This window comes from Rattus norvegicus, chromosome 18 (genome assembly GCF_036323735.1).
Source record: "Rattus norvegicus strain BN/NHsdMcwi chromosome 18, GRCr8, whole genome shotgun sequence".
Lineage (NCBI taxonomy): Eukaryota > Metazoa > Chordata > Mammalia > Rodentia > Muridae > Rattus > Rattus norvegicus.
Window position 1 is genome coordinate 54,067,251 of NC_086036.1, and position 13,633 is coordinate 54,080,883.

The following is a 13,633-nucleotide window of genomic DNA, read 5'->3' on the forward strand; positions in this document are numbered from 1 at the left end:
AAGGATTTGGGCAGATTGGCAGAATGATGTCAGCTGAGATAGACACACAGGCAAGACCCATTAGAGGGAGTTTAAACAGAACTTGATGAACAGTGATGGAAACTGAACTAGGCTTGCATAGAGCTGGCTGTGCAACACTTGTGGGTCTTGAGTCTTCTTCACTGATCTCTGCTTCACTGAGAGAGGCTCAGCTGAGAACTTTCCCTGGTGCTCCTGCTGGCCCTGGTCCTACCTGCTGACTCATGCCAAGGTTGAGGCCTGTTTGTCTCTGCTAGGTAGTGCCACCGCTGCTGATTCTTGTTTGCTATCCTGACTGGACTACTACAACTAGTCATCTACCTAACTGGACTACTGGTGTATCCACGAAGTGTTTGCAAGTGGAGGGAGCTGACGCTGCTGACCTGTGAACTGAACTGTCAATTTCTAGACAGCACAGATGGGAGTTACTCCAGAGAACCTTTCTACACAGGTCCACTTCCCCCCTATCTTTTCTTTTCCATTACCTCTGGTGAGTGGGGGGCTACAAGGGAGGTTAAAGAATCTTAGGATTTGGGTATCATTAAAAATAAGGTTCGGGAAAAAAACTACAGTGAAATATGTATATTGCCCACCATCTTGCATTCCTTTACAATACAAATGATGTCATAGTCATATATACATATGTGGCAGGGGGTAAGGAAGAACATTATGACATTCATTAATATGTTTAATCATTTCTGTGAGTGGCATAATTTTGGATTATTTTTGTATCTCTCTTTTGTATCCTTTTCAACTGTTTCAACCATCAGCAATTAACTTAAGGCAGAAAACCTATGGAATGAGATAATCGAAATATTCGTAGCTTCTAAAATGTGAGGGAAGATTGGATTGCCATGAGTTCAGAGTCCTGACTTTGGGTAAGAAACAAACAAACAACAAAACAAACAAACAAAACTGGTGCAAGGGATGAGAAGCTGGTACACAGTGAAGAATAACGTATGGGGAGCCACCGAAGCAAGATGGGCCTTCTGCAAGGATTTGGCATTTGCCACTGGAAACCAAGCCAAAAGGAGGTGGGCTAAGGTGTGAGTGGATTGAGTTGGGACTGGACAGAAGGCAAACCAGGTGTTAAATGAAGAGAGAATAAGAGATTTGAATTCTAGGCATTTCACAAGGTCAAGGTCATAGACAGAGCTTTACTCTTCATACAACTCCAGATGTGTAGAAGTGAGGGTGGAAAAGTCACTCGGTGTTCTCTTTTATAACTTCCCTTGTATAGGATGATGGACAAGTCATGCTGGGGGCAGAGTAGAAAATGAGCGAATATAATGGGTATACAGCCCAGACAAGCACTACATCATCTATAAGCATACATCAAGTAACACCTTTGAAAACTTGGGGAAACCAGTGTTCAGTGATATACATGAGCCCCAGTGAACAGTCAAGTCATAGTCATTGAAATCTGCCCATATATGGGCAAAGAGCTTGCTGCCTGAACAGATTCTGCCCTTTGAACTTAAGTTCCATGACTGTCATATCTACCATGGGCTGTAAGACAAAGCTCAGTACTATGTCTTTGCATAAAATCATGCTTAATCACAGTCAGATGGGTTAGAGCTATAAAAAGACAAGAATGTAACTGTGAATAAAGATAAGTCTACAAAGTCAATGCTATATTTTTTATCATACTCACCAAAAATAAAATAATATACAAGTCTTGGTGGTAACTAGACCAGGGGTAGTTGGGGTACTTAGATTTCAACTGGTTCCCAGTTCTTGGGGTTTACTGACCCCCACGTTTACATAGTGGCATATCAGAGAGATAATTTCTATGGCCATGTGATACTTTGGGGAAATGACTCCTTCCTAGGGGAAGTCAGATAAGCAGACCTCACATGACACTTTACTGTGCATGAACAGTAAGTGAGAATTTTCTTTGAAACCATTGCTGAAATGTTTTTTTCTACCTATGTACATCTATGTAAGTGGCATGGAACTCGCTGGAGCATGTCTGCCATTGGTCTTCTGCAGGATGGCAGTCTCCTGTCTGTTCTCCATGTTTTCCCTCAGTTTCTCACATCTCAGGGGAGCCCTGCTCTCACATTTTACTTAGTTATGCAAGGGGAAGGGTGTCTAAACACCAGGTGGCATCCTGCTCCTGTTCCTTGTACATATCTACGTTGTAATTATCCACTTATTTGTGTGGCCTCTTTATTAATATGTGACTACCACACCAGATTATAGGTTCCAGGGCACATAATGATATCTGCTCAATCGCTGTTCTATACCCAGTACTTAACACAATACCACGCACTTTGTAGAAACTCAATAAATACTTGTTGAATAAATGAAAGGTCTACGAGAGCTAAAAGTTAATTATGCCCTTAGTATGCTGTGGTGTGGAAAAGGAAGTTTTATGCAGAGGCTTCCTCCCTCCCAGGGAGGAATGGTCTATGGGGAGATTACAGCTTCATAGTACATAAGAAATCTCTTCATTTTAGAGATAAGGAAGTTCAGGTCATAGCAGTTTAATTACCTTTTCAGGGTCCATGGAGTGCACTCCCAAGCCCATTTCATCAAGTATAGTGATTGAGTCAGCCTGTGTGGACTTGGCAAATGAATCAGCTTGGCTCTGAAGCGAGGACTCCATTCATTAGATCCTGATGTTTCTGGCACAGCATTAACCAAGTGCCACATCTTCTGACATCTTTTCTGATTGCATGGTCTAATAAATTAATCCAAACAGTTTGAACAGATAATGATGAGATGAACACTGGTTTTGAGACACGGATCAGGACAGAGTTGGGAGTGGAACGAATAACTTTTTTTCCAAATCCCTGAAACCAGGCGACCATCAAACTGTATGCCTTTGTTGATTAAGCTCTTTGGACTGAAACGTATAAACCTTCCTCTCTGCCTTCTCTTCCAGCTCTCCAGAGTGATTCATGTGTCTGCAGATGCTGCATCAGGGAGGAAAATGTGACCCTCTCTGATGACAACGTTGCAAGGAGACAAAGGTACTTTAAGAAATATCACCATTATCTCATAGGAGAGACTGAGCACTTCCTTCTAGCTTGCCTTCATAATCCCTTTGGATTACAGAAACTTGGAAAGCCACAGTGAAATCGTGGCTGATGAGATAAAGAACTTTCAGGAATGTTCTTTGATGGGCTGGGGTCATGATTTACATTCCTGAAGATGTGTTAAAAAATAGACTCTGTCTATAAATGATTGGAAAGCGAAAGCAGGGTAATATGGGACTTTGGAAACCATCTTGTTCTTTCTCCTTTCATGGAAATTGCAAGCAACAAAGAGGTTTTAGAAAAACTAAAAGATAGGCAAGCAATTATTTAATAAATCTAGAAGTCTTCCACCCATCTAATACTATAACCATCCTCATTAATCTGTGAATCTGCCCTAGTAATTTCTGGTAACAGTATAGCATGATAGGGAACTATTGCAATACTCGTGTTCTTTTCTCTAGGGAACCTTGGCCAGGGCAAATGATAAAAATCCTGAGCAAAAATTATTATTAATTTGTACCACTATTGTTTTACTGTCATTACTTACTTAGAAGGTACTTTCAGAATATTACTGTTTTAGCTTCAGATACACAGCATTTAATCATAAAATGAAGGTCCACAATTATGTATAAACAAATACAATCAAATCTTGGTTATTTGATGGCTAATGTCCTAGAATTTGAATGCTCTTATCTCTAGTGGCCCTCTCCCTATACTGATCAAAATCTCACCATTTGATCTTTGAGGAATTATGATAGGGTAGAGAATGGAAGAGAACCATATGTTTTGTTTTTTTGTTTTGTTTTGTTAACTTAATCTTCATCCCCTTCCTGTAGTGTGCCTATCACAGGCATCAAAGCTGATAAGCAATAAAGAGATGCCGAGAGGAAAAATGTCTTAAGAACTTGGAATACAATAATGCAAACAAAGCAACCATGAGTAACAGACAGGGACAGTTACTTCTGGCTGGCATGGATTGGTACAAAGGAAAATGAATGAATCTAAGCACTGGGACAATGTTACACGCAAACACGAAGGTCAAGAGGAGAACATCTTGGCAAGTTTGGCAGTGATGTGTTGGGAAGGATGGTGACGGCAGCAGGAATGTTGGGGTCAGAGTGACGGCGGTGACCTTGGAGTAGGATGGTGAAGGAAAGAGCATTTAGAGCAGTGACTTGGTGGTGGTTTAGATGATGGTGACTTCAGAGTGGTACTGCTGGTGCTGGACTCAACTGTGCTGGACACAACTCTGAGAATGCCACAGGTAGTGCTGGTGGGTGGTCGGATTAACCACGAAGATGGTAGGTAGAGATGGGAATGTCCCTGTTTAGTAGTGCTACCAGATGTCTTTAGAAACTGATCTGCCAATGATAAGTGACTCTGTTGCCATTGAAGAAAAGATCCAAAAGATGGAAGCCACAAGTCTTTGTACTGTCCCAGGAGCTGTTCATTCTTTGCACTGGAGTTAGAGCTGTTGTCTTTCTGCAACAAATATTCTACGTTCTATTCTATGTGTAAGCAACAGTTTCAGCAGATGAAGAAACCTTAACTATGGGTAAAGTTAACTAACTATGGGTAAAGTTAACTAACTATGGGTAAAGTTAACTATGGGTAAAGTTAACTATGGGTAAAGTTAACTATGGGTAAAGTTAACCATGGGTAAAGTTAACCATGGGTAAAGTTAACTATGGGTAAAGTTAACTATGGGTAAAGTTAACCATGGGTAAAGTTAACCATGGGTAAAGTTAACTATGGGTAAAGTTAACCATGGGTAAAGTTAACCATGGGTAAAGTTAACCGTGGGTAAAGTTAACTCTAACTAAATACAAAATGCTTCTTCATTGCTGTATTTGTAATTCCAGTGCCTTGGTGACAACACGAAGAAGGGAGATTTTAAGGTGTCACTAATTTCATTGCCAAGATAAATTTCTTACAAAAAGTGATGGCGGGAGGGGCATGGCCTAAGTTCTTTGTCAGCTCAGAAAGAATGGTGTTTCATCCAAAGTCTGTGGACGGACGCCAAGGTAAATGTTACTAGTGGACACTAACCAAGTACTGGCTGCTGAACTCAAATGCAGAACAAGGTATATTTCGCTTGAGGAGGGAACAGATGGAAGATTCCTTGTGTAGTGACAGTTGATCATTCTGCTTCAGTCTCTTCCTCTCGTTTTACTAATAATTTAACATGTGTGGGCAGCTAATCTTCATTGCCTCATACAAGCTCTCCAAAGAGAAAACGAATGCTCCATACAACAACGTCTCAGGATCATTGTTCCAATGACTGTAATAAAAGGATCACAGTTTATTTGCTGTCTAGTCTCTGTAGAGGGTGGCTGTGCAAGAGGTGTTGCTGATGTGTCTCCAACAGCGACATCTGGCTCTCTGGCAGCCTACTCTGCTAACTGTGCAGACCCACTGAGGGCTTAGAACTCTTCAGAAAGCACCACAGGAGCTGACTGGAGCATGCAGAAGCCATTGGGTGCTTTTCTAAAAATTCATCCTCCTGGGTGCCATTTATCTGTCAGTCACATTTCACTCTGAGGAATTTACTGCACTGGTCTGTCTATTTGAAATAAATAAGGAAACTCCTCATTAAAGACTAAGATTTGTATGGCCCAAAGGGGAGTATTCCCAGGGCTATATTTAGTGTATCAGAGGATCTGTGTTATTGGTTGAGTATTTCAGAAAATGTGGATATTCCCTGAAATGGCATAAAATGGTGAAACTTCCAATAGGAGTGAAGGTAGAGGTTTTTCTCTTTTTTTCAAGGACTCGTGAAACAGAGAACAATTGGGGTATAATGGAAAGGACCCAGATGCTATAAATGGTAAAGGAGAAAGGAGAACAAGCTCTGAGACCAGAAATGGGAATTTAAGTTTAGAGTGGGAAAAAGATTATTAAGTATAAAACTATGTTGAGTTGAGAGAATGCTGATGATAAAAATCTGTGGTGATCTTTGAGGAGAAAAGCAGATTTTCAAAATTTTTGAAGCAGGACTCTTAACACCTAAGAAAATGATATCTGGAAAATGGATGTAGTTAATTAGAAAGCAACACAGGGAAGTAAGAAATAGAAGTATCAAGTAACAAAAAGGCAACTTGAATAGATCAACACATTCATTTAAAGTTGACACTGGACTACAGTGACTCACATCTGGTCCAGATGGTAGATGGCCAGTCTCCATCTTGATTTTTTCTTTCCTGTATTTTTTATTGCTTATTTTATTTTTTAATTGGGTATTTTATTTATTTACATTTCAAATATTATTCCCCACACACTCCTGCCTCACTCCCTGCCCTGGCATTTCCCTACACTGGTGCATCGAGCCTTCACAGGACCAAGGGCTTCTCCTCCCATTGATGCCCAACAATAGATCCCCTGCTACACATTTGTCTGGAGCTCCATGTGTACTCTTTGGTTGGTGGTTTAGTCCTTGGGAGCTCTGGGTGGGGGTGTCTGATTGGTCCATCCCAATTTTGAGAGAATATGTACAGCAGTCACATAAAGGTGGTCACCTATTCACCTATTCACATTTTTTTCTCTAAAATGAGATTATCTCTATATGAAAGTACTATTCTTGTCTGCAGTTTCCCATTCTGTTGTTCAGTTTTCTATTATTAACCACTAAATGGAAAAGGTCTAGAGGAGTTTTAAGCTACACATTCTTGTGAGTACCAAGGTAACACCGTGCTTCCCCTTCTGTCTTGACTGGAATGGGAGTCATACTTTGTCTAACTGGGCTTGGAGTGGGATCTGTCCCCATCAAAACTCATGTCCCCAAAGTAACATTGTTGAGGTGCCTTTAAGAGGTATTGTGGGTCATGGAGGTCATTCGTGGATGACTGTCCTCCGTTTAGGATGCATTACTTACAAGAGTAGTCTGTTCCATGTAGGAAGGACATCACATGCTCTTGGTTACCTTGTTACATGATCATTTCCTCTTTTCCTTCTCTGTCATTCTTTAATGTAGCCAAGGGATGTCATGAGATTCATTGCATCTTCACATTCAAATACCTTAATTCTACCTAATAATTGTCCCAGAGAGCAAAAATTATAGTGTTGACAATTTGGCTACACCAAATAGAAGCATTAAAATACCTTGTTAAGAAAGTGAGAACAAAATGTGGGCAAGTATAGTAAAATAAAAGATTTTAATGAGAAAGAGACCACATGTTTATAATCTATTTCATTATTGCTTACAGTTAATATCTGGCTGTATAATTTTATGAATCATCATGGGTATGTCCATGTCAATAAACCCAGGCACAGGGCTTGGCATCATGGGAAGGTTTAGGCACCTAATAAGGATCTTGGGATAAATCTCCCCCCTAGGTAAGTATGCATATTGAGGAGTGGGGGCTGTGAAAAAAATCCTTTCTTGCAATATTTCAGGATAGGTAAAACACCCAAGTCTACAGTGAGATTTATTCTACTTACAGAATTATGGCATTGGTGTTCACTATTTTAATCCCAGCCAACCCACATACTGAGCCTGATCTAAGTACCAGCAATTTTAAACCACGTACCCATTTCATCTCACCAGCAAACTGAGGAAGGAACTGTTTTACCGCTTCCACTTTATGGAGAGTGGGCCTGATATAGAGAAAGGTTGAAGAATTTGCTTGGGCCAGGATGTGCTCGAGCTGAGGTTTAAACCCACGCAGTTCAATGCACTGTAAGCCTCCCAACTTGTGGGTTGACAATAAGGATCAGATTTTTATAAAGATATCCTTGTGAAACTGGTAATTGTTGTTATGCAAAAGAAATGAGACCCGGTTTCCCAGGCCACAGGCAAGAGATGGCTTTGGGGCTGATGTGTCAGCTTCTGATGGAAATTATTTAATCTTCATGAAAAGAAAAAGAGACGATGGTTCACAAGATGCACAGGTAGAATCCTAGATTTTTGATCTGATAAACACTGACTTGTTAAAACTTGTATTAAGGCTTTCGACTGTCTAGAAACGCATAAATCTGTTACCAGCTACCTTAGTAAAGGCCAGCCATGTTCCATTTATCCATTCATAACCAAACTCTCGAACAATTGCTAAGTATGCTCTTACAATTGCTTGTTTTTAATTCAGTAAATTCTTAAGCATTGGGGAGAGGATGGCTTGGTGACTTAAGGTAAGGACCTCTGTAAAGACTTTCAAATAACAGGCTGCAGAGAAGGAAGGACAAAGCATTCTCACTTAGGGCCCTTCCAGATTTAACAGAAGGCTTGAGTGTCGTAAACCAGCAGACAGGAGGAGATCCAACGGGGAAACAGAGGCTTGCTAGAGAGCCATCTGTGCAGAGGGCTACACTCCAGCTTCCCAGAATGGGTATCCAGTCCAGGGAATGTTGGCTGCCTCTGGGGACAGTTGGCCAGCACAGAAAACCCCTCTCCTGGAAGTCCTAAGTTGTGTGTTCAGGACTCCAATGAATAGAATTTGGTTAGGTTAGCAGAGGAGCAATATCATCAGCCAGACTCTGGTCGTGCTGATTTATAAAAACTTGCTGGCTTCAAGATGTGACAGATTGGCCTGTCAAATGGGGCTAATAATTCCTGCCTCATGGGTTTGTATGAGGTTCCAGTCGAAAAGCTTATGTAAAGCTATTAGCATAGAGCTCAACTAAGTTCAGAATTCAATAAGTGGATCATGGTAAAGTTCCCCTGTGAAGCTTTTTACCTCCATTTCCCCCTTCACTTTCTGATGCAGCTCCTTTTCATGGTTCATGACTGTGATCAGCCAGAACCTGATTCCACGTCAGGAAGTGGTCGCATGTACCAGATAACACCTGCATAGTTTGCGTGGTATTTGTTATGGTTCTCATTCCTCACAATCTTTAAAACTGGAGATAGAGCTGCACGCAAACCTGGCACTGGAGAGAACCGTCCCTAGTCTCTTAAGACATCCCTCATATATCCATCCATGCAGACAGAAAAAGGTTTTCTTCCAAGAACAAATACGCCACATTGAGTCATGGCACAGACCCTTTGACCACTAGTGCCAGGGTAGGCCAATGTAGCCAGTAGGTAGCTGGCTTCCTGGTTACCAACTGACTGAGGCAACACCTGACGTTCCTCAGGTTTTTCCTGGAGCTCACTGAGGCCAGACTGGGTCAGAGAGCCAGCCAAATAGTGCTCACAGGGTTCAAACATCCGCAGACTCATCTCCAGTTTTTCTCTAACTATTTCTAGCTGTCCCCGCGTCCTCTTTACCCCGATGACCTAAAAAGAAAGCAATGCTATCCTCGTTTTGATTTCATTAAAATTTGACCAACGTCCAAGTAGTTCATCCATAAAGAGGCTCAGAAAGTGCTGCCGGGGAACCCAGGGCGGCTTGTATAATTTAAATAATAGTTTCTCCCACGTTACATGAGGTAAACTTTGGAGGTAAAACAAAAAGGAAAGTTGATTCTTTGACAAAGGCTTCTGGTCAAGAACCAGGGAGGAATCCAGATTCTGCCTTATTAAAACAATAATTTAAACTCCATTTAATATTGCTTCGGTTGATAATCCCGTGCTGGCAGCTTTGGCTCGAGTGTGAGCACAGTTCATCACCCATTCAGAATTTTGCTAGCAGAATTTTGCTTTGTCGATAAGGTGCCCTGTTCTAGAATTACCCACACAAAGACCTAGTATTGATAAAAAGGAATTCGACTTAGGGCTTTAAGGGAAGAGCGTGTCTCAACCCAGGCACTGGAGAGTAACACAAGCTTTGCATTCAGCTTTTCCAGAATCGACTCCAGGATCTTATCGGAAGGGACCAGCAGGTTCTGGTAAGGATATTAACCAGAATTTGTTGCAGGCTTCTTTCCCCAACCACCTTATAAACACTTCCCCATATGTGCTGCCTTCGATTTGCATTTAATGAATCATTCAAATTTTTTTTTGTGCCACGCATGCGTAGTAGGTGTTGACAGGAGGGTGCATGTCCCCGAGACCTGAGGAATCAAAATTATAGGTATATTACCCTGTAGAAATTGCCTCCTAAAATAACACGGCGATAACACTCGTTTTGATTAAAAATGTTGAGTGTTACATTTTAGAGAATTATTGTTAGTTAAACTGCCTAGTCATTACCCAAGAATCTTTGTCTGTGCTTGCTTCTGATTGGGCAGAAGAGAGTATGCAAATTATTGACCAATATGCAATCTAGCCTTTGTTTCGTGATTCTTTACCCCATTGGATTGTATTACCTTATTTATTAAATCATTAATCCTAAGGCCTAGAGATCTAAACTTTATTATTGTGTGTAAGGTATGTTTACAGATAGGTATATGGAGGTCAGAGGACAATTTTGTGGAATTAATTTTTTCCCTTCTGCCTTCATGTGTATTCTGTGAATAAACTGAGTTCATGAGACTTGCGAAACACGTTCCTTTCCTTCCTGAACATCTAACCTGCCCCAGGTCCTAGAGATTTAAAAGCACGGATTTTAGAATGAAATGGGTCAAATTTTAGTTCATACTCTGCTTCTTAATAGCAATATAAACAGAGTGTTATTTGACGTGCCCTAACCTCAGGTTCCTTTCCTGTGTGTTCCAGGATATTTGATCACATTATGAACCCCAAGATTGTGTTATTCACTGGGAAAACTTAGCCCATACCCTTAATCCAAGAGTTTTCTGCTTCTTATAAACAGGATTAAATAAAGTCAACCAACCTTAAGTCGAGAGGTGGAGGAAGCAACAGGGAGGAAATAGGAAAAAACCGTAGAGAGTAAGAGGAAGTCAGGAGGATAGCTAGAGATATGCACAGGAAGTAGAAGGGCGGGGTATTCCATCCGAGGGATTTTGGGACAGTGTGGAGGAGGAGAGCTTACCGTTTCCTTTTAAGAATGTCAGCTGAGGAGGAAGGTCTGCTGGGTGCTTTCTTAGTCTCTATGAGCTAAGCAGGCTTTCACTCCAGTACATGACTCCCAAGTCTGCACCTGCATGCCTACTTTCAATAGTTTCAAGTTCCTTGAGCATGCTGCCTTCGCCCTTTACTTTATGCATTTTGGGTTTCACCATTTTAGAACAGTTTCATTTTATACCAGTGAAAACAGCCATTTTCTATGAAAAAAACCCATACATCATTTTTCCTCCACCAAATATTCAAGTGCTAATAGCAAAGGGTCCTGAAAATATCTGATCATGAGTTGGGTCAAACCTAGCAGAGAGCCCCTTAGGCCTTTGACTAACACAGACTGTATTCAATACACTCTTACACACACACTATACATACATATGCATATAGTATAACGTTATTATTGTGTATAATACTATATATATTGATTATATATTAATATATAAGTATATTATATATAAATATGTATTTAATGGTATGTGCATATATTATATTAATATATAATAATATTTTCATACATCATATTATATTATGTGCATATATAATAGTATATAATATATTTTTATTTTTTAATATTATAATGTAATATAAATGTAAATAGTGTTTATTATTTATATTATATTTATATAATATGTAATATAGTATATATGATATAGTAATTGTATGTATAATATCACATATAATATTATATAACCTATAATATTAAACATGTGCTAATTATGTTATTTATTATTATGAATGTGTTACATATGTATATATTAATCATATGATATAATATATATTATATGCATATCTTTTCCTTTTAAATCTTGCTAGGATTTTCCTAAGCTTGGACTGCATTTTTCATTCTTCTGGAAACAACCTTAAGGTCTGTCATGCTTAGAATTCTCGTGCTCCTACTCCAAATTCCTATGTTAAAATTTCATCCCTAAAATGGTGATCTTAGGGAGGAAGGATATGAAGGGGGGGACCCTGAAGATGGAGTAGTGGTGACAGGAGAGCAGGGAACTCTGTCTGTTCCTGGCACATGTGAGCAGGTAGGTACCTTATTTCTCAGTCTGCACACCTCTGGAACATGAAGTCCTGTCATTTATAAACTCCACAACCTACAGCATTTTGTACTAACAACCTGAGTGGGATAAGACATGTCCTGGAAGAGAAAACACAAAAAACAACATAAAAATAATTAGCTTTATTATCTCCCGAGGTCCTCCTGCTGGCTACATTTCTTCCAGACAATGGCTATGAGTGTGACATATGAATGACTCCAGCTAGCCGCCTTCTCCGCCGACTTTTCCTTTGTTTGTGGACCATTCTTCTTTAGTTTGGTCTCCTTATGAAGGTGGCTTTCATTTTGTGAGACTGTCAAACACTGTGACTGTGCACCAGGCTGAAGGGTGCATATTTCTGGTTTGTGCCTAGCTAAGCATTCCTAGATGTCTTCCTCCATGTTCTGTTTCTGTAAGAGAATCCCACAGCCTCGGTGAATTACACATAATAGAAGTTTATTTGGTATTCAGTTCAGGAGGCCGAGAAACCTAAGAACCTGGAACCAGCATCCAGCATGGACTTTTGTGCAGCATGGAGAGCTGGGCTAAATGTATCCTTTGATCTTAAAGGCCCCACCTCATATAATGACAACTGAGTTGCAGCATGAATTTGGAAGAGACCTTAAACCATCATACTGGTAAGTCTGCATTGTTATTTCACTTATAATGAGAGCATATTTGCTGTAATGACTCCATATCTGTGAAAGTCCTTGAAGATGGTAAGAGTCAGTGATCAGGAAATGGTGAAGGGTCTTTATTCCTCTCCTTTTACTGCATATATATATATATATATATGTATATATATATATATACATATATACACATATACATATATATATCTTTAGAGAGGCATGACTATGTATACACACACACACACACACACACACACACACACACACACACACACACACCTCTCTAGAAACCAGCAAAGTCTACTGTGACCAATAATCCTTCTTAGCCACTTTGGACTTTTTACTTTGCAATTATTTTATCAATACAATTACTTATTCGAAAAAACTTAGTATGTCTCTTGCTTTGCAAAGAACTGCCCCATGAATCCAGGGTTATGCCTCATTCATCAATGTTCTTCCTGCATTGGTGGGACATACAGTCAATGTTAAACATGCTTGGTCAGCACATAGAATGCTTCACAACATTCCCAAGGCCATGACGGATGTGACCATGATGTATGTAGATTCATATTTCTTCTGTAGATTAAATGTGTGCTGGCAGCACACATGATTTCAGATAGCTGTTGAGAAGCATAATTTGCCCAACTCTTCTATAGTTTTTCATGCATAAAATGGAAAGATAATAACATCTGATTTTATTTCCTACACAGGTAAGGGATGGTGTGTGAGAACATGCTGGGACAGTTGAAGAAGAGCACCTATCATGTTCAAACTCTGTTTTTATATTAAACCAACCTACAAGCATAGAGCATTATTTGTGTTTCTTTAATTTCCCCTAAACTCGTGTTGCCTTCTCTCAAAAGAGATTCATTTAACACTTTCTTGTTCTTCCTCCTAAACTTGTCTGCTTCTCTTCTGTGAATTCAAGTGCAAATATGAATTTTAAGAAATTAACTCCTTTATGCTATTTGTGAAAATAATTATTCTTTGGGTGCATTTCCATCTATTAAATTGTAAGGTAGCTTAAATAAGCTCTTACACTGATTTGTGACCATATATATATATATATATATATATATATATATATATATATATAGTGACTATATATTTGTGTGT

The 13,633-nt window shown here is 39.7% G+C and overlaps 1 long non-coding RNA gene across 1 annotated transcript; it reads left to right on the plus strand.

The window, feature by feature from the left end:
* The first annotated feature begins 9,073 nt into the window (after positions 1-9,073).
* LOC102548224 (uncharacterized) lies at positions 9,074-13,323 on the plus strand. The gene is made up of 4 exons (XR_361389.5): positions 9,074-9,764; positions 11,653-11,704; positions 12,357-12,523; positions 13,228-13,323. It is a non-coding gene; the product is annotated as an uncharacterized LOC102548224 (long non-coding RNA).
* The last annotated feature ends 310 nt before the right edge of the window (positions 13,324-13,633 follow it).